This window comes from Stegodyphus dumicola, chromosome X1 (genome assembly GCF_044657685.1).
Source record: "Stegodyphus dumicola isolate Sdum_Otavi_A_Nest chromosome X1, ASM4465768v1".
NCBI lineage: Eukaryota > Metazoa > Arthropoda > Arachnida > Araneae > Eresidae > Stegodyphus > Stegodyphus dumicola.
In genome coordinates, this window is record NC_140780.1 from 67,375,333 (window position 1) to 67,397,886 (window position 22,554).

At 31.5% G+C, this 22,554-nt stretch overlaps 1 long non-coding RNA gene across 1 annotated transcript in view; it reads right to left on the bottom strand.

Moving 5' to 3' along the window:
• Positions 1–13,445, bottom strand: part of LOC146993167 (uncharacterized) — a 97,115-nt gene extending 83,670 nt beyond the window's left edge. The window contains exons 1-2 of the long non-coding RNA XR_015038739.1: positions 13,288–13,445; positions 8,878–8,995 (exon numbers count right to left, since the gene is read on the bottom strand). This is a non-coding gene — a long non-coding RNA (uncharacterized LOC146993167). The remainder of the gene's footprint in view (positions 1–8,877; positions 8,996–13,287) is intronic.
• Positions 13,446–22,554: the final 9,109 nt, after the last annotated feature.

The window sequence follows — 22,554 nt, forward strand, 5'->3', positions numbered from 1 at the left end:
ATAACCATTTTACCTTAGACTATTCATTTAACAACTGCGGCAAAATTTGGTACACTTCTGTTCTCAGGACCGAATTCAGAAATGTATGTATGAATGCGTTCACATATGCACGTATATATGTACGTATGCATGTATGTTTGTATATAAACACACATATAAAAGTGCATACACACATTTCTGAATCCAGTCCCTATAACAGAAGAGTACATAGATTTTTCTATATAATAAAACATAAAATTTATGTGTGTATTTTTTTATAATGAACAATATTTCTGATATGAATCAGCTGTCATCAACTAATGTCAAGAGCAAGTCAAAAACAAAAGAATAATTGTATAGAATTAAGATGTAATATATATTAAAAAATTTTTCTTTAGTGTAACTGTTCTTTTATTCATAGAATTTTATACTTGTATTTTCCTTTATTCAATCATTAACAGTTAGAAATGAATAGTGATTGGCTAAATATGGATATGTTCTTGTGTGTTTCATGCAGTTCTACTTCTGGTACTTACTCTGCGACATACTGAATTTAATTTCTATTTGGAAACTGATTAAATTAATTGTGATGGTGTGTGCTGAGAAATGGAATTTTGTGAAGAATATTTAAACTTGCCAATAAAAATAGGAATAATTTTAAAGTTTCTGTCAACATTTTTTATATTGTTATCAAATGTGACTTTAAAAAATTCTTTTTTTTTATAGTAAAATGTGAATTGCATTAAAAGGGTATGATTTTATTTTAATTCCTTTATGAAAATAATTAACCTAAAAGACACACAGATCTCATTAACATATGAAAAACATAATAGTTCTATAAGCAATTCAAATTATATATTGTGATATACAGTAAGACCCCGCTTAACGCAGGGGATACGTTCCATTAAAATAGAGCGTAATGCGAAACAGCGCTAAACGAGGCTATCTTTACATGTAAATTTTGGGGTTAGAGGAAGATGGCTAGGAAATTGGTTAGGTATTAAATTTAAAAAGTATGTTTTTTTAATAAAAATAAAACCAAACATTTATTTCTTAAAGCCCAAATTAATACCACATTATTATTTCTTGCAAAAATAAAAACAAAATATAAATAACAAAACGAATATTCTTAAAAAAAACAAATAAAATTCTAAGTCAGTCATATTTAGTTAGCCTTCCGCGTTTTCAGTGTTCTGCCTTTTTGTGACAAAAGCATCTAATGTTGGTGCCTTTTTCTTTTGCGTTGTTCTCTTAAAAGTTCTTCATAAACGGATAGAGCATCTCTCACACCACGCCTTACTTTTGAGCTCCTGTCAAAATTCGGATCATTTTCAATGAATTGATCCATTATTTCAGTTATGGTAGACAAACTCCTTTTTACAAACGCCATCGAAAATTCATTTTGCTCTTCTTCTGAATCACTGCTGTCAACATTTTTGTTTTCTTCTTGTTCAGTTAATTCCTTGAGCTCATCATTAGAAAGACTAGCCGCTGCTTCTTGAATTATTTCTTCGACATCTTCCACATTTACCCCTTCAAAATATGTCTGTAAAATACCGCACCAAACAAGAAATACAAGTACACTCTTTCGGATATGTATTTGAAACCTATCGCTGCATAATATTTCGGGCAATCCCCGTATGCTGCGAGCGATTTCGTGGAATCCCCGGTTTGAAATAAAAGAGCGCTAAACCGAAACAGCGTTAAGCGGGGTCTTACTGTATTCTAAAAGCAAAATTATATAATACATAATGATATAAATTAAATACATATAATAAATATATAAAACTCTATAATGAATAATGATCATAACTGTATAATAAATGCGAACACACATTATATCACTGTGCTGTGAATGGAAGAATATTTAATTAGAAATTTACCTTTTATATATATTTGATAACATGGAACAGTAAAACATAAAGATCACAAGAAGCTATGAAAATAGGTTATGCAACTTAAGAAACAACAAGTTCTATGAAATGCACTTTAAGTTACTGCAATATCATGAGACACCATAAATAACCATAAGACGCGATAACTTAAGACAATATCATAAGACATACTACCAAGATAAGTATAATTTGTTCCTTCTTTTACATCAATAAGTTTTCTTTAAAAATTTAACCAGTGAATGCCAAAACAAATTTATTATCGGTGCCTTTGATGCAAGGTCACACAAAGATAAACTCGATTTAGCAAATTTCTGAAACATTAAAGTCAAAAGTGTTAAATTACAACTGTTAAGAAAGCAATTGTCTGGCAAATTTTAATTCTTATATGAAAACTGAATTAAATTTCGAATAAGTGACTGGGCTTGTACAGTATTTTAGAAGATATTTCATGTTCATACACTGAAAATAAATTGCACTTTAATGAAAGAGCTGGAAATATAGTCTGCATGATGCATAAAATATGATCAAATCTATTTGTTAACCTCTTCGCGACGGGCGAATCATATATGCATTTCGTACGGACGCATGTGAGGCCCGGGCGGTTCACCCGTGCACTCCTGGAGAACTGGCCAAGTGAACGGGCAGTGCAGATATGCATTTTAAGCTGAAACAATTTTTAATAGCCACTAGTTGGCACTCTGTGTCCATTACATTTAAACTGAACGTAGTTTTAGTATTCTGACCTTCAGATTGTTTATATTCTGGCTGTATTTTGCTTGTCAGCTGTGGCTGGGGTAGGGGGAAATCGTAATGTAAACAAACGCAGCTCGGCTCTTTAAATCGCTGCGTGCTAATGAAAACATTCTCGTATCTGATTTATATCCAATTCCTTTTTTATTCTATTTTTTCCCTCTACTTTGTACGGTCTTTTAGGGTTACTGTGCGGAGTTTTTTTACGTTTTGCATTGTCTTCAGATATATTTCCGTTCCTTCTTTTTTTATTTAGGAAAGCCTCACCTCCAGTCTATTATGACGGGAAGGAGGCCCTATTTATCAGAGGAAGAATACCCTAGTATGGTTAGTGAACCATTTACTAACGTAAATGAGAGTACTGATTCATTTTCTAAGGAGTTAAAAAGTGATACTTTTTCTAAGAGTTACAAGGTGATACTTCTCTGTGCTTCGAAATTTACCACGCTCGTTTTCATTTTAAATTTTGTTACTTCTTACTGTAAATAGTCTTTATTGTGTTCTTTTTAATAATTTTAAACTTTATTGATGGATTTTATCAATTAAAACTTTAGAATAATTTGAATAGCTCTTCCGAAAAGTATTATGGAAGATAAGCAATTTTTTAAGTATATTTCCATGTAAAATAAAGAAATAAATGTTTTAAGGGCTAATTTTAACATATATAAGAGCTCAAGTAATAATCTAAAATGATACCAAAAATTACGATGCTAGAAGCGAAACTTTTGTTTTTCTGATTTTTGTTATAAAATTAGGCTTAATGATGCAAAACCTCCGTCCTGTACGGTGACTGCCTTCGATTCTCTTCCATCCCGCTCGAGCGTTTTAAACAAAGGTGCGCCGTCGCGAAAAGGTTAAATACTTAATGCTTACTTTCAGGAATGTAGCTAGAGGGTAACAGTTTTTATATATTATGCTGAGAAATAACTTAACATTGATTTGCAACACTTGGTATAAATAAAGATATTTTTCACCAAAGAATTAATATTATTTTCAGACTTTTTACTGTCAAACTAAATGTAGAAGCTAGACGATTTGAATATTTCATCTAACCTCTTCATTTAATGACATAAATGTATTTTTAACAGAATTAATTTTTACTCAGGGAAAGAACATGTTGTCTAGCTGCCCGGGTTTCAGCCCAGCTTTAATACAGAAAGCCAAAACACATCAAATACAATTGAATGATACAGCATTTTAAAATGTTGCAAAAATTTTAAATGCAATTTTGTGTAAGAGCTATTGCAATTACCTACATACTAAAACTTTGACCAAAAATTCAAGAAAACAAAGATACTCCCTTTTCTTTCCAATGAACAAAAGTCATATACTAATATAGGGATTGCTCAACTTATTGTACTATAAAACCTAAACATAAGAATGAAATTATGTCAGCTATCTGAGATGTCCAATACCTAGAAATTCTATATATTGTAGAATAGAACCTGCGTCTGAAAACAGATGACAGGTAAAACATAATTCAAATACTTTACTTTTAGCCTGGAAGCAGGTGTTCTATATTAAACTGTCTTAATTCACATACAGAATTAGTGATATAATAGCTCAAAATATTGTAAGAATCAAACACGCATTATACAGTCAAAAGTCTTTAATCCGGACTCGTCGGGACTTCGGCGATTCCGAATTATCGATTTTTACGGATTATAGATCATCAGTTTAAATCTGGTAAGATGGCATGCAGAAATTATAAAATGAAAAATATGAAACCGTAATTTATGAAATAAAGAGCAATTATGATCTAAAGGGTATCAAAATTTACAAAAAAAAAAAAAGCTTAATATTTATTTGTTTACTTTATTAAACATTTCTTTCAACGCGCGCATGCGTAAAGCATACATTACGCATAGTCGAAAGTAGAAAATTGCAACCAGAAAACTATTTGATTTGTATTCGTGATATTTATAATGACGAGGAATTTGATTTAAATCATATCAAAGACTGAGTACATCGAGATGAAATCTACATTATAAGCCGAATAAAATAAAAACATCTGCCCTGAAGATAAGGATAGTGCTGACAGATCAACTTACAGTTCATTGCGCGCCGTCTGTTTATCAACTGCGTTGCCGTACGCACAACACATGCGCAGAAAGTTTGTAGCTTTGAGGTCCGGATTATAGATCATTCTGGATTAACGACTTTTGACTGTATTAACATTAAAAAAATCTATATACATTTATTAGTGTACGAGGATTGATACTGAAATATTATAAGGTCACTTTCAAAGAAATGATAGAAACATTTCACTCAGGGAAGGGACATTCTCTCTGGCTGCCCGTGTTCCATCCCAGCTTCTGTAACATAAGTTTCATAGTAGAATTTTAAAATTCCAGGAAAGAAACTAACGAAGAAATTATTGAACTTACCTGGTTCTATGATTTAGCCATTCTTACAGACATAATAACTAAATCTTAAACTTCAAGGAAGGGGGAGAACTAAAGTCTTTGAATTAACCCGTTCACGATGGGCAATTTACTATGCTAAGCCTAACTTAAAAAAAAAAAAAAAAGATAAATGAAATTCGTCTTATAATTTTAGTTACATTATGAGAAGAACATTCATGTAGTCGTCAGAATTAATTCTAAACCTTTATTATTATATTTTCCTTAAAGATTTTATAAAATACTCCTTCTAAAATAATATAATTTTGCCCTTTTCCCACAAATAAATATACATGAAAAAATATCCAAACAATCGCAAATTTTATTTAACACAACACACAATTAAAAAATATTAAAAGCATGTTTCATAAAATTCAACGAGCAAACAACGAAAAGTAAGCAATGTTTCAAAATGAGACAGTGTATGATATTCTTTGAAACATAGCTGTACACAAAGTCCAACCTTGCATTAGTCACAGGAATATAATATCTGCTGATATTTTACTCAGCAAATTTGACTCATTTAGCATTTGTATATGTTATACGGTCAGATAGAGCTTTCATATCGCCATTAAAAAAACTTTCACTAAGCGATACAAAATATTCCTCTCAATGCCGGAAAACTCAGAGTAACAAAAAAGTCTTTAATAATTGAACATCTACTTCACTATAACCGATAATAAAAATAAGACAAATTAATAAATTAAATTAAAAGTATTCCAGAGCATCCAGAACATATTCATGTAGAAATCATCGACGACCAATGCTGACTTAGAATACCTAGGGAGGTGACGTCATCCCAGCTTAGCACAGTGCGGAGCAGTCGAGACCAATGCGAGATAGCGTCCAGACGGGGGGACGAGCAGAGGCAATCAGATGGCTTGTAAATTCTCCAAGAGTTGGTGGAAACAGACAATTTCCTTTGATGTTTAAGTTCCATGTAGCCAAGCTGATCATATTATCTAAAATAGCTGTGGATGTTGCATGTGTATAGGACTGAAATGTTCATCATTACATGAATCCTGTGGACTGAGTTTAACTATCATGACATCACCTGCAATATTAATTTTTACTTGACTTACCTTTATTACTTTCATATATTTCTTATTAGTAAAATAAAGCTTTTAATAATGCAATATCCGTGCTCTCCTCATATTACGAAAATAAATTCTACATTCATTTGTTTATATAAAATGACCCATTACATTACTCAACACTTAGTGATTGTGTATATTCTACACATTTAGTTTAGATTGCTTTCGTTTGCCATTAAAAAAAGATATACAGTGGATGGACCAAAATATGGAAACACCTTGTGAAATGCATGTTTGAAAAGAAAGATTGATTTTAATGAAATATGTAGGTGGCGCTGGCGTTTTTGACTACTGACACCACCTATACAACTTCGTAAATGTGCTAAACAGTCCAGTTGTTGTCGGAGTACTGTTATGTGAGGTTGTCATTGCATTATGTCAGAGTTAACAGACTTCGAACGTGGGCAAATTGTTGGAGCACGTATGGTAGGTGCTTCCGTAAGCAAGGTAGCCGAGGTGTTTAGTGTTTCAAGAGGTACTGTATCGAAGATTTATTCCGCATATTTGAAAAGCTGAAAAACATCATCTGCTAAATCACAGCGCAGATGAAAGTGTGTCCTGAGTGATCGTAACAGACGATCATTAAGGGCAATTGTGACGAAAAATAAGAAGACCACAGCTGCAAAAGTTACTCCTGAAATGAATGTTGTGTTACTGAACCCTGTGAGTACCAAAACAATTAGAAGGGAGCTTCATAAACAGGGAATTGCTGGCCGTGCTGCAATTGAGAAGCCACTCATCGGTGATGCTAATGCCCGTAACATGAAAAGGTGGTGTTTAAGTCATAAAGCCTGGGCTATAGAGCAGTGGAAGCGAGTAATATTGTCTGACGAGTCTTCTTTCACATTGTTTCCCACTTCTGGCCGAGTTTACGTTTGAAGAACGCCATCTCAAGCCTATAATACAGACTGCTTGTTGCCAAGAGTGAAACATGGCAGGGTTCTGTTATGGTTTGGGCAGCCATATCGTGGTTCTCTGCTAGCCCCATGATAACTGTGTCAGGGCACATGACTGCCAAGACTTATGTGAACATTTTGGCCGATCAAGTTCATTCCATGGTACAAACTTTGTTTCCCGATGGTGATGGTGTCTTCCAAGACAACAAAGCCCCTGTTCACACAGCTCACATTGTCCAGGACTGGTTTTCTGAGCACGAGGATGAGTTGTCCCATCTCCCCTGGCCATCACAGTCACCAGACCTGAATATTATCAAACCTTTGTGATCTACATTGGAACGGAAAGTGTGTTCTCGTTATCCACCGCCAACATCGTTATCTGAACTTGCCACCGTTTTGCAGGAAGAATGGTATAATATTCCCTTGGCAAACATACAGGAACTGTATTTATCCATTCCGAGAAGACTGCAAGCTGTTTTTGATGCCAACGAGTTTCCTACACCATATTAAGCAAAGAAACATGTTTTTTTAAAGGTGTTTCCATATTTTTGTCCAACCCCTGTATGTTTCGCTGAGGATTAAAAATATTCATCACAAAGCACCAAAAATCTAAGAGTAATAAAATAAATAAAAACAAGGGAGGGAAAATATCAGAGTAATAATAATAAAAAAATACTCTAATGATAGAACCTCTACCTCACTATATCCCAAAAATAAAAATGGTACCTCAATGCAGGGAGAGCCCGTTTAAGAGACATTACATTGCTCAACACCCACCCACAAATCTCACTCGCATTCGGAAACAAAATACCAAAAATAAAAATCATTGCATAGGAATGAAGGTAACCATACTTAACTTTCCATATATTTCCCCATAACAGGCATACAGCTACATCTAGCGGCTAAAAAGTCAAATGTGGTACACCCGGTCGATACAGTGAATTAAATGGCGATTCAAATATAACATACCCAGCCTTGAGGTAATGTTCGCTGCTGATGCACATATGATCACACGCCTGTACTGAACGGGGTAAAGGGTATTATAAACTCATTTTAAAACAAAATTAATTTTGTGAAAATATTACACAAATTGAAGGAATATACATTTTTACTATAATGTAATCTACGATTTGTCACTTTGAAAATGTGGAGAACTAAAGCGCGAAATAAAAGAAAACTGAAACAAACATTTGGAAAATCTCATCGAGCTTAAATTAGTTTCTCAATTAGATGTTTTGAGTGTGTTTAAAATTAAGCCAAATAACTTCCTAAATAAATTTTTATTTACGCTTCTTTTTTTTGTTCAACATTTAAATTTCATTGGTTTTAAGAGAAAACAGCACTTGATAGTGAGACTCTAAATTCGGAAAAAGCTGAAAAAAAATTGGTTTATACACAGGCAGTGCAATTACACTGACCTGTTGGGAAGACAAGACACCGTTGGACAAGGAAAATATTAGGCCAGACAGAGAGGAAAATTCATAGCCTCCTCTCGTAATGCGAAAGGAGGCCACTTGGGAAAAAATTACATAACAGCAGTAATTTTGAAACCACTATGAAGCAACAGAATTCTAACAAATCTCAGACTTCTGATAATTATAGTGTGATTAACAGTTCAACCTCACTTCGAATATTACAATACAATATAAAGAAAGCACCAAATCAAACACTTCAATATGGAATTCAAAACCTAAGAAATTAATGCATAGACGCTACCCTAAACATTAAAACATAATGTGAAGCGTTCACGTAAAATAAATAACTAGTAAAAATCCAATATAAAGCAACATGTGAAAAAACTACAAATTATAACATTCAAGCATTTCTAGTGAAAGTAAAGTTAATATAAAACAAGAATTACCAGCCACAGATGTCTTTTTGCTCTGCACTATTTCTCCGTTCTTTTCATCTTCGTTCTTTTTCTTTCATGATATAATGTTCTGCAATCCAAGAGTGCACAAAAATGATGACAAATTACACTAGAAGAGGCCAAGGGGGGAGGGAAGGAATCATTAGATATTAACTACCTTGAAATTAAAGAATAATTATACACAAAGAGAAATTTCTAATATGGTTTCTTAATTTATAAAACTTCAAAAGTAGCCTTCTTTGTTTTAAATTCCAGCAATGTTCTACATTGTTACTAAAATCATGACTGCAGTCGATAGAAAAGCAAATGATTTTCCTAATACGACAGAAGTACAGTAAGCGAAAGAGGTTTTTAATGTATGGGTACAACATGAACAATGAAAGAAAAAAAAAACTATACAGTTATTACAGATACACAGAATAAAAGGGATAATGATCTTCGAGAAAAGTAAATAATTTTAGCGCTGGTACAAAAATGGCACCGAAAGTCAATAAGCAGGTAATTTTAAATGACAAATAAAGAAAATAAACTTTACTGTTAGCTTTGAAGCAGATGTTATATATAAAACTATCTTAATTCACACACAGAATTAGTGACATAACAGATCAAAAAAGAGTAAGAATCAAACTCGCAATATATTGACATTAAAAGAGCTATACATATATACTTTTATAGCTTTTTTTTTTTTTTTTTTTTTTTTTTTTTTTTTTTTTTTAGAAAGGGCTCAAATACACCATTCTAAAAGCAGATTTCGAAAAACATCTTGGAAAGAAAAGTCATAAACCATAAAATAAATATTTCATTCAGAATTTTAATGCAAAAACCGTTTCTAATTTTAAGTTCTTTACTTAGGTACACTCATCCATGAGAGAGGACAGCTTAGTCCAATGTACAAGAAATTATCCTGTAATATTACCACATCACTTTAATGAAATTATAGCAATATTTCACTCAGGGAAAGAACATATTGTCTAGCTGCCCGGGTTCGAGCCCAGCTTTAATACAGCAAGCCAAAACACATCCAACATTTTGAAATGTTGCAAAAAATTTAAATAAATTTCGTGAATGAGCTATTGCAATTACCTATATACTAAAATTTTGACCAAAAATTCAACAAAACTAAGATACTCTTTTTTTCTTTCGTAGGAATCAAAGTCATATACTAATGTAGGGATGCTCAACTTATTGTACTATAAAACCTAAACATAGGAATGAAATTTTGTCAGCTATGTGAGATGTCCAATACCGAGAAATTCCATAAATTGTAGATTAGAACGTACCTCTCAAAACACACGAAAGGTAAAACACAATTCAAATACTTTACTTTTAGTCTTGAAGCAGATGTTCTATATTAAACTGTCTTAGCTCACATACAGAATTAGTAATATAATAGCTCAAAATGTTGTAAGAACCAAACACGCATTATATAAACATTAAAAAAAAATCTACATACATTTATTAGTGTTACGAGGGTTTATTCTGAAATATAATAATGTCACTTTCAGTGAAATGATAGAAATTTTCACTCAGGGAAGGGACATTCTGTCTGGCTGCCTGGGTTCCAGCCCAGCTTCTGTTACAAAAGTTTCATAGAAGAATTTTAAAAATCTAGAAATGAAACTTATGAAGAAATTATCGACCATAATTGGTTCTATGATTTAGTCATTCTTACAGACATAAAAACTAAAATCTTAAACTTGAGGGGGGGGGGGAGAGAACTAAACTAAAGTTTTTGAATTTAAGGGTATTTTAAATTAATTTTAAATCAGAATTAATTTTGTAAAAATATAACACAAATATAAGGAATATACATTTTTACCATAATGCAATGTACATTTTGCCACTTTGAAAATCTGGAGAACTAAAGCGTAAAATATAAGAAAACTGAAACAAACATTTGGAAAATCTCATCGAGCTTAAATTAGTTTCTAAATTAGATGTTTTGAGTGTATTTAAAATTAGGCCAACTACTACGTTCACTTCAAACCCATTAAATAAGACTAATATTTAAGAAAAATGGTAAAAGATTGCAAATATTTTAACAATTCTACTGATCTAGAAATAGAAATAATTGGTTTTCATCCTAATTAAGATGAAGAATATCACAAAAAGCCATTTGAATAGTCCTAGATCAGAAAAATCATGAACTGTTAAACTTTTAAAAAGATAAATTCCTGCTTTCGATCTGCTTAAAAATGTGAAAGAAGATTTTCAACAACAAACTTGTTAAAATCAATGTTCAGATACAGAATAACAAACAAACATCCGGACGACTGCATGGATTTAGCAATAACATCGCATGTACCTGAGGGAGAAAAAAAAACTCTCAGAAGAAATGCAATGTTAAATTTCACATTAAAATATGATTTCCCTGTATTTAATTTTCATCTTGCTGAATTTTTTTGTAAATAATACAAAGAGTATACCTTTTCTTTAACATATTATACCACACATTTTTATACTTTGTGTAATGCACTTATAACTGAAATATTAAAAGTGCAATATATAATTGCAGCTAGCCAAAATTTTATAAACTTAAAATTGGCTCCCAGTAAGTTAAAGTTGTTAATAACTGCACCAAGGGAAGGAATGCAATTTTATTTCTTTGTCTGTATTTGGTTTCATTTTCATATAGAAAGAGTTAAAAATAGGTTACCTAGGTAACAAAATTTAAACACACATTTTCAGGAAAAATTACAGAATAACAGATTTTGTTTCCATGAAGACACAACACCTCGCTATTCCAGCTATGATACAGACTGCATACTGTCATAGAGAAATTCCTTTCTTAAACAGGGAATTCATATACTTTAATCTGTTTTTACACAAGTACTGTTTATGACTAATCCATGGTCCAGGAGTAAAATACTTTATAGTACACCCATCTAAATTTTTATTATTTCCGGTCATCTGTATAGACTGTTTACCTATCACGACTAAACTCCCAATCTGCATTCCAAATAACTCATACAATTCTTCAAGTCATATTTCATAGTCTATCATTTTTAATATGGCAGGTACTTGCTGAGCGCGGACTTGTAAAGCGTGATTTTGCGCATAGCAGTACCTTAAAGGATCCCATTTTATTTGTCCACTGCTAAAATTTCATTCATACGTGGTGCAACATTCATCCATCAACACCGGAAAGAATTTATCTGCTACTTTAAACAATTTCCATCGACTGAAAATGAAGTCCGAAAAATCTTACAAATTTCAAAAGCAATCGATGCCGAAGAATTTTCACATATGGAAGACAGAGAAGTCAAACAATGAATCAGAAAATTACAAAAGAAGAATTGGGATAAGCGCTCATTATAAAGAAGAGCTTTTAACTGAAGATAAGATGAAGAAATTGTTAAATAACACAAAAAGCAATGTCTGATCTTCTAGCGAAGAATTACCCGATTCAAGAAAAAACAGGTGCTCTTTACAGCGGCACGCATACAGTTGCATCAATCATTCTTATAAGCAAAAGACATCAGCTTTCTCAAAAAATATTTCTGTCATGCATTTGCCAAGAGAACGGAAAGAAGTCCAAAACAAACTTTCAGAGTGCTTTGCAAAACAAAGTGGAAAGTTATTCTGCAGAATTTTACTTTGATAATAATAAAACATCTCTGATTTGATTTCAAAACGAATTTTTATTTGTGAAATCAATTTTAAATAGATCTTCGCAAATAGGTTCATAAAACTTCCCAATATGCCAAAATACTTCAGATTAAGGGAAAAATTTAATAAAGTATGCTTAAAACAACTAATAAAAAGCACATTTTGAGCAGCCTTAACAGAAGACAATTTGGCCCCACTAACTTTCATTACGAGTACTCATTAAATTTTTATTTACATTTTTTAACTTTCAATGGTTTTAAGAGAAACAGCACTTGATAGACAGACTCTAAATTCGGAAAAAAACTGAAACAAAATTGGTTTATACACAGGCAGAGTAATTACACTGACCTGCTGGGAAGAGAAGACCCCGTTGGACAAGGAAAATATTAGGCCAGACAGAGAGGAAAATGCTTAGCCTCCTCCTCGTAATGCGAAAGGAGGCCACTTGGAAAAAACTTACACTACAGCAGTAATTTTGAAACCACTAAGAAGCAACAGAACTCTAACAAATTTCAGACTTCTGATAATTATAGTGTGATTAACAGTTCAAACTCACTTCGAATATTACAATACAATATAAAGAAAGCACCAAATCAAACACTTCAATATGGAATTCAAAACCTAAGAAATTAATGCATAAATGCTACCCTAAACATTAAAACATAATGTGAAGCGTTCACATAAAATAAATAACTAGTAAAAATCCAATATAAAGCAACATGTGAAAAAACTACAAATTATAACATTCAAGCATTTCTAGTGAAAGTAAAGTTAATATAAAACAAGAATTACCAGCCACAGATGTCTTTTTGCTCTGCACTATTTCTCCGTTCTTTTCATCTTCGTTCTTTTTCTTTCATGATATAATGTTCTGCAATCCAAGAGTGCACAAAAATGATGACAAATTACACTAGAAGAGGCCAAGGGGGGAGGGAAGGAATTATTAGATATTAACTACCTTGAAATTAAAGAATAATTATACACAAAGAGAAATTTCTAATATGGTTTCTTAATTTATAAAACTTCAAAAGTAGCCTTCTTTGTTTTAAATTCCAGCAATGTTCTACATTGTTACTAAAATCATGACTGCAGTCGATAGAAAAGCAAATGATTTTCCTAATACGACAGAAGTACAGTAAGCGAAAGAGGTTTTTAATGTATGGGTACAACATGAACAATGAAAGAAAAAAAAAACTATACAGTTATTACAGATACACAGAATAAAAGGGATAATGATCTTCGAGAAAAGTAAATAATTTTAGCGCTGGTACAAAAATGGCACCGAAAGTCAATAAGCAGGTAATTTTAAATGACAAATAAACAAAATAAACTTTACTGTTAGCTTTGAAGCAGATGTTATATATAAAACTATCTTAATTCACACACAGAATTAGTGACATAACAGATCAAAAAAGAGTAAGAATCAAACTCGCAATATATTGACATTAAAAGAGCTATACATATATACTTTTATAGCTTTTTTTTTTTTTTTTTTTTTTTTTTTAGAAAGGGCTCAAATACACCATTCTAAAAGCAGATTTCGAAAAACATCTTGGAAAGAAAAGTCATAAACCATAAAATAAATATTTCATTCAGAATTTTAACGCAAAAACCGTTTCTAATTTTAAGTTCTTTACTTAGGTACACTCATCCATGAGAGAGGACAGCTTAGTCCAATGTACAAGAAATTATCCTGTAATATTACCACGTCACTTTAATGAAATTATAGCAATATTTCACTCAGGGAAAGAACATATTGTCTAGCTGCCCGGGTTCGAGCCCAGCTTTAATACAGCAAGCCAAAACACATCAAATGCCATTGAATGATATACCATTTTGAAATGTTGCAAAAAATTTAAATAAAATTTCGTGAATGAGCTATTGCAATTACCTATATACTAAAATTTTGACCAAAAATTCAACAAAACTAAGATACTCTTTTTTTCTTTCGTAGGAATCAAAGTCATATACTAATGTAGGGATGCTCAACTTATTGTACTATAAAACCTAAACATAGGAATGAAATTTTGTCAGCTATGTGAGATGTCCAATACCGAGAAATTCCATAAATTGTAGATTAGAACGTACCTCTCAAAACACACGAAAGGTAAAACACAATTCAAATACTTTACTTTTAGTCTTGAAGCAGATGTTCTATATTAAACTGTCTTAGCTCACATACAGAATTAGTAATAAATTAGCTCAAAATGTTGTAAGAACCAAACACGCATTATATAAACATTAAAAAAAAATCTACATACATTTATTAGTGTTATGAGGGTTTATTCTGAAATATAATAATGTCACTTTCAGTGAAATGATAGAAATTTTCACTCAGGGAAGGGACATTCTGTCTGGCTGCCTGGGTTCCAGCCCAGCTTCTGTTACAAAAGTTTCATAGAAGAATTTTAAAAATCTAGAAATGAAACTTATGAAGAAATTATCGACCATAATTGGTTCTATGATTTAGTCATTCTTACAGACATAAAAACTAAAATCTTAAACTTGAGGGGGGGGAGAGAACTAAACTAAAGTTTTTGAATTTAAGGGTATTTTAAATTAATTTTAAATCAGAATTAATTTTGTAAAAATATAACACAAATATAAGGAATATACATTTTTACCATAATGCAATGTACATTTTGCCACTTTGAAAATCTGGAGAACTAAAGCGTAAAATATAAGAAAACTGAAACAAACATTTGGAAAATCTCATCGAGCTTAAATTAGTTTCTAAATTAGATGTTTTGAGTGTATTTAAAATTAGGCCAACTACTACGTTCACTTCAAACCCATTAAATAAGACTAATATTTAAGAAAAATGGTAAAAGATTGCAAATATTTTAACAATTCTACTGATCTAGAAATAGAAATAATTGGTTTTCATCCTAATTAAGATGAAGAATATCACAAAAAGCCATTTGAATAGTCCTAGATCAGAAAAATCATGAACTGTTAAACTTTTAAAAAGATAAATTCCTGCTTTCGATCTGCTTAAAAATGTGAAAGAAGATTTTCAACAACAAACTTGTTAAAATCAATGTTCAGATACAGAATAACAAACAAACATCCGGACGACTGCATGGATTTAGCAATAACATCGCATGTACCTGAGGGAGAAAAAAAAACTCTCAGAAGAAATGCAATGTTAAATTTCACATTAAAATATGATTTCCCTGTATTTAATTTTCATCTTGCTGAATTTTTTTGTAAATAATACAAAGAGTATACCTTTTCTTTAACATATTATACCACACATTTTTATACTTTGTGTAATGCACTTATAACTGAAATATTAAAAGTGCAATATATAATTGCAGCTAGCCAAAATTTTATAAACTTAAAATTGGCTCCCAGTAAGTTAAAGTTGTTAATAACTGCACCAAGGGAAGGAATGCAATTTTATTTCTTTGTCTGTATTTGGTTTCATTTTCATATAGAAAGAGTTAAAAATAGGTTACCTAGGTAACAAAATTTAAACACACATTTTCAGGAAAAATTACAGAATAACAGATTTTGTTTCCATGAAGACACAACACCTCGCTATTCCAGCTATGATACAGACTGCATACTGTCATAGAGAAATTCCTTTCTTAAACAGGGAATTCATATACTTTAATCTGTTTTTACACAAGTACTGTTTATGACTAATCCATGGTCCAGGAGTAAAATACTTTATAGTACACCCATCTAAATTTTTATTATTTCCGGTCATCTGTATAGACTGTTTACCTATCACGACTAAACTCCCAATCTGCATTCCAAATAACTCATACAATTCTTCAAGTCATATTTCATAGTCTATCATTTTTAATATGGCAGGTACTTGCTGAGCGCGGACTTGTAAAGCGTGATTTTGCGCATAGCAGTACCTTAAAGGATCCCATTTTATTTGTCCACTGCTAAAATTTCATTCATACGTGGTGCAACATTCATCCATCAACACCGGAAAGAATTTATCTGCTACTTTAAACAATTTCCATCGACTGAAAATGAAGTCCGAAAAATCTTACAAATTTCAAAAGCAATCGATGCCGAAGAATTTTCACATATGGAAGACAGAGAAGTCAAACAATGAATCAGAAAATTACAAAAGAAGAATTGGGATAAGCGCTCATTATAAAGAAGAGCTTTTAACTGAAGATAAGATGAAGAAATTGTTAAATAACACAAAAAGCAATGTCTGATCTTCTAGCGAAGAATTACCCGATTCAAGAAAAAACAGGTGCTCTTTACAGCGGCACGCATACAGTTGCATCAATCATTCTTATAAGCAAAAGACATCAGCTTTCTCAAAAAATATTTCTGTCATGCATTTGCCAAGAGAACGGAAAGAAGTCCAAAACAAACTTTCAGAGTGCTTTGCAAAACAAAGTGGAAAGTTATTCTGCAGAATTTTACTTTGATAATAATAAAACATCTCTGATTTGATTTCAAAACGAATTTTTATTTGTGAAATCAATTTTAAATAGATCTTCGCAAATAGGTTCATAAAACTTCCCAATATGCCAAAATACTTCAGATTAAGGGAAAAATTTAATAAAGTATGCTTAAAACAACTAATAAAAAGCACATTTTGAGCAGCCTTAACAGAAGACAATTTGGCCCCACTAACTTTCATTACGAGTACTCATTAAATTTTTATTTACATTTTTTAACTTTCAATGGTTTTAAGAGAAACAGCACTTGATAGACAGACTCTAAATTCGGAAAAAAACTGAAACAAAATTGGTTTATACACAGGCAGAGTAATTACACTGACCTGCTGGGAAGAGAAGACCCCGTTGGACAAGGAAAATATTAGGCCAGACAGAGAGGAAAATGCTTAGCCTCCTCCTCGTAATGCGAAAGGAGGCCACTTGGAAAAAACTTACACTACAGCAGTAATTTTGAAACCACTAAGAAGCAACAGAACTCTAACAAATTTCAGACTTCTGATAATTATAGTGTGATTAACAGTTCAACCTCACTTCGAATATTACAATACAATATAAAGAAAGCACCAAATCAAACACTTCAATATGGAATTCAAAACCTAAGAAATTAATGCATAAATGCTACCCTAAACATTAAAACATAATGTGAAGCGTTCACATAAAATAAATAACTAGTAAAAATCCAATATAAAGCAACATGTGAAAAAACTACAAATTATAACATTCAAGCATTTCTAGTGAAAGTAAAGTTAATATAAAACAAGAATTACCAGCCACAGATGTCTTTTTGCTCTGCACTATTTCTCCGTTCTTTTCATCTTCGTTCTTTTTCTTTCATGATATAATGTTCTGCAATCCAAGAGTGCACAAAAATGATGACAAATTACACTAGAAGAGGCCAAGGGGGGAGGGAAGGAATTATTAGATATTAACTACCTTGAAATTAAAGAATAATTATACACAAAGAGAAATTTCTAATATGGTTTCTTAATTTATAAAACTTCAAAAGTAGCCTTCTTTGTTTTAAATTCCAGCAATGTTCTACATTGTTACTAAAATCATGACTGCAGTCGATAGAAAAGCAAATGATTTTCCTAATACGACAGAAGTACAGTAAGCGAAAGAGGTTTTTAATGTATGGGTACAACATGAACAATGAAAGAAAAAAAAAACTATACAGTTATTACAGATACACAGAATAAAAGGGATAATGATCTTCGAGAAAAGTAAATAATTTTAGCGCTGGTACAAAAATGGCACCGAAAGTCAATAAGCAGGTAATTTTAAATGACAAATAAACAAAATAAACTTTACTGTTAGCTTTGAAGCAGATGTTATATATAAAACTATCTTAATTCACACACAGAATTAGTGACATAACAGATCAAAAAAGAGTAAGAATCAAACTCGCAATATATTGACATTAAAAGAGCTATACATATATACTTTTATAGCTTTTTTTTTTTTTTTTTTTTTTTTTTTTTAGAAAGGGCTCAAATACACCATTCTAAAAGCAGATTTCGAAAAACATCTTGGAAAGAAAAGTCATAAACCATAAAATAAATATTTCATTCAGAATTTTAACGCAAAAACCGTTTCTAATTTTAAGTTCTTTACTTAGGTACACTCATCCATGAGAGAGGACAGCTTAGTCCAATGTACAAGAAATTATCCTGTAATATTACCACGTCACTTTAATGAAATTATAGCAATATTTCACTCAGGGAAAGAACATATTGTCTAGCTGCCCGGGTTCGAGCCCAGCTTTAATACAGCAAGCCAAAACACATCAAATGCCATTGAATGATATACCATTTTGAAATGTTGCAAAAAATTTAAATAAAATTTCGTGAATGAGCTATTGCAATTACCTATATACTAAAATTTTGACCAAAAATTCAACAAAACTAAGATACTCTTTTTTTCTTTCGTAGGAATCAAAGTCATATACTAATGTAGGGATGCTCAACTTATTGTACTATAAAACCTAAACATAGGAATGAAATTTTGTCAGCTATGTGAGATGTCCAATACCGAGAAATTCCATAAATTGTAGATTAGAACGTACCTCTCAAAACACACGAAAGGTAAAACACAATTCAAATACTTTACTTTTAGTCTTGAAGCAGATGTTCTATATTAAACTGTCTTAGCTCACATACAGAATTAGTAATAAATTAGCTCAAAATGTTGTAAGAACCAAACACGCATTATATAAACATTAAAAAAAAATCTACATACATTTATTAGTGTTATGAGGGTTTATTCTGAAATATAATAATGTCACTTTCAGTGAAATGATAGAAATTTTCACTCAGGGAAGGGACATTCTGTCTGGCTGCCTGGGTTCCAGCCCAGCTTCTGTTACAAAAGTTTCATAGAAGAATTTTAAAAATCTAGAAATGAAACTTATGAAGAAATTATCGACCATAATTGGTTCTATGATTTAGTCATTCTTACAGACATAAAAACTAAAATCTTAAACTTGAGGGGGGGGAGAGAACTAAACTAAAGTTTTTGAATTTAAGGGTATTTTAAATTAATTTTAAATCAGAATTAATTTTGTAAAAATATAACACAAATATAAGGAATATACATTTTTACCATAATGCAATGTACATTTTGCCACTTTGAAAATCTGGAGAACTAAAGCGTAAAATATAAGAAAACTGAAACAAACATTTGGAAAATCTCATCGAGCTTAAATTAGTTTCTAAATTAGATGTTTTGAGTGTATTTAAAATTAGGCCAACTACTACGTTCACTTCAAACCCATTAAATAAGACTAATATTTAAGAAAAATGGTAAAAGATTTCAAATATTTTAACAATTCTACTGATCTAGAAATAGAAATAATTGGTTTTCATCCTAATTAAGATGAAGAATATCACAAAAAGCCATTTGAATAGTCCTAGATCAGAAAAATCATGAACTGTTAAACTTTTAAAAAGATAAATTCCTGCTTTCGATCTGCTTAAAAATGTGAAAGAAGATTTTCAACAACAAACTTGTTAAAATCAATGTTCAGATACAGAATAACAAACAAACATCCGGACGACTGCATGGATTTAGCAATAACATCGCATGTACCTGAGGGAGAAAAAAAAACTCTCAGAAGAAATGCAATGTTAAATTTCACATTAAAATATGATTTCCCTGTATTTAATTTTCATCTTGCTGAATTTTTTTGTAAATAATACAAAGAGTATACCTTTTCTTTAACATATTATACCACACATTTTTATACTTTGTGTAATGCACTTATAACTGAAATATTAAAAGTGCAATATATAATTGCAGCTAGCCAAAATTTTATAAACTTAAAATTGGCTCCCAGTAAGTTAAAGTTGTTAATAACTGCACCAAGGGAAGGAATGCAATTTTATTTCTTTGTCTGTATTTGGTTTCATTTTCATATAGAAAGAGTTAAAAATAGGTTACCTAGGTAACAAAATTTAAACACACATTTTCAGGAAAAATTACAGAATAACAGATTTTGTTTCCATGAAGACACAACACCTCGCTATTCCAGCTATGATACAGACTGCATACTGTCATAGAGAAATTCCTTTCTTAAACAGGGAATTCATATACTTTAATCTGTTTTTACACAAGTACTGTTTATGACTAATCCATGGTCCAGGAGTAAAATACTTTATAGTACACCCATCTAAATTTTTATTATTTCCGGTCATCTGTATAGACTGTTTACCTATCACGACTAAACTCCCAATCTGCATTCCAAATAACTCATACAATTCTTCAAGTCATATTTCATAGTCTATCATTTTTAATATGGCAGGTACTTGCTGAGCGCGGACTTGTAAAGCGTGATTTTGCGCATAGCAGTACCTTAAAGGATCCCATTTTATTTGTCCACTGCTAAAATTTCATTCATACGTGGTGCAACATTCATCCATCAACACCGGAAAGAATTTATCTGCTACTTTAAACAATTTCCATCGACTGAAAATGAAGTCCGAAAAATCTTACAAATTTCAAAAGCAATCGATGCCGAAGAATTTTCACATATGGAAGACAGAGAAGTCAAACAATGAATCAGAAAATTACAAAAGAAGAATTGGGGTCTTATAAAACCCCTTGATAATAAAAGCGCTCATTATGAAGAAGAGCTTTTAACTGAAGATAAGATGAAGTAATTGTTAAATAACACAAAAAGCAATGTCTGATCTTCTAGCAAAGAATTACCCAATTAAAGAAAAAACATGTGCTCTTTACAGCAGCACGCATACAGTTGCATCAATCATTCTTATAAGCAAAAGACATCAGCTTTCTCAAAAAATATTTCTGTCATGCATTTGCCAAGAGAACGGAAAGAAGTCCAAAACAAACTTTCAGAGTGCTTTGCAAAACAAAGTGGAAAGTTATTCTGCAGAAATTTACTTCGATAATAATAAAAAATCTCTGATTTGATTTCAAAACGAATTTTTATTTGTGAAATCAATTTTAAATAGATCTTCGCAAATAGGTTCATAAAACTTCCCAATATGCCAAAATAATTCAGATTAAGGGAAAAATTTAATAAAGTATGCTTAAAACAACTAATAAAAAGCACATTTTGAGCAGCCTTAACAGAAGACAATTTGGCCCCACTAACTTTCATTACAAGTACACATTAAATTTTTATTTACATTTCTTTTTTGTTCAACATTTAACTTTCAATGGTTTTAAGAGGAACAGCACTTGATAGACAGACTCTAAATTTGGAAAAAACTGAAACAAAATTGGTTTATACACAGGCAGAGTAATTACACTGACCTGCTGGGAAGAGAAGACCCTGTTGGACAAGGAAAATATTAGGCCAGACAGAGAGGAAAAGGCTTAGCCTCCTTCTCGTAATGCGAAAGGAGGCCACTTAGAAAAAATTACACTACAGCAGTAATTTTGAAACCACTAAGAAGCAACAGAACTCTAACAAATTTCAGGCTTCTGATAATTATAGTGTGATTAACAGTTCAACCTCACTTCGAATATTACAATACAATATAAAGAAAGAACCAATTCAGACACTTCAATATGGAATTCAAAACCTAAGAAATTAATGCATAGACGCTACGCTAAATATTAAAACATAATGTGAAGCGTTCACGTAAAATAAATAAGTAGTAAAACTCCAATATAAAGCAACATGTGAAAAGGGACCTACAAATTATAACATTCAAGCTTTTCTAGTGAAAATAAAGTTAATATAAAACAAGAATTACCAGCCACAGATGTCTTTTTGCTCTGCACTATTTCTCCGTTCTTTTTCTTTCATGATATGTTCTGCAATCCAAGAGTGCACAAAAGTGATGACAAATTACACTAGAAGAGGCCAAGGGGGGGGGGAAGAAATCATTAGATTTTAACTACTTTGAAATTAAAGAATATCTATACACAAAGAGAAATATCTAATATTGTTTCTTAATATATAAAACTTCGAAAGTAGCCTTCTTTGTTTTAAATTCCAGCAATGTGCTACATTGTTACAAAAATCATGATTGCAGTCGATAGAAAAGCAAATGATTTTCCTTATACGACAGGTGTACAGTAAGCGAAAGAGGTTTTTAATGTATGGGTACAACATGAACAATGAAAGAAAAAAAAAAATTATACAGTTATT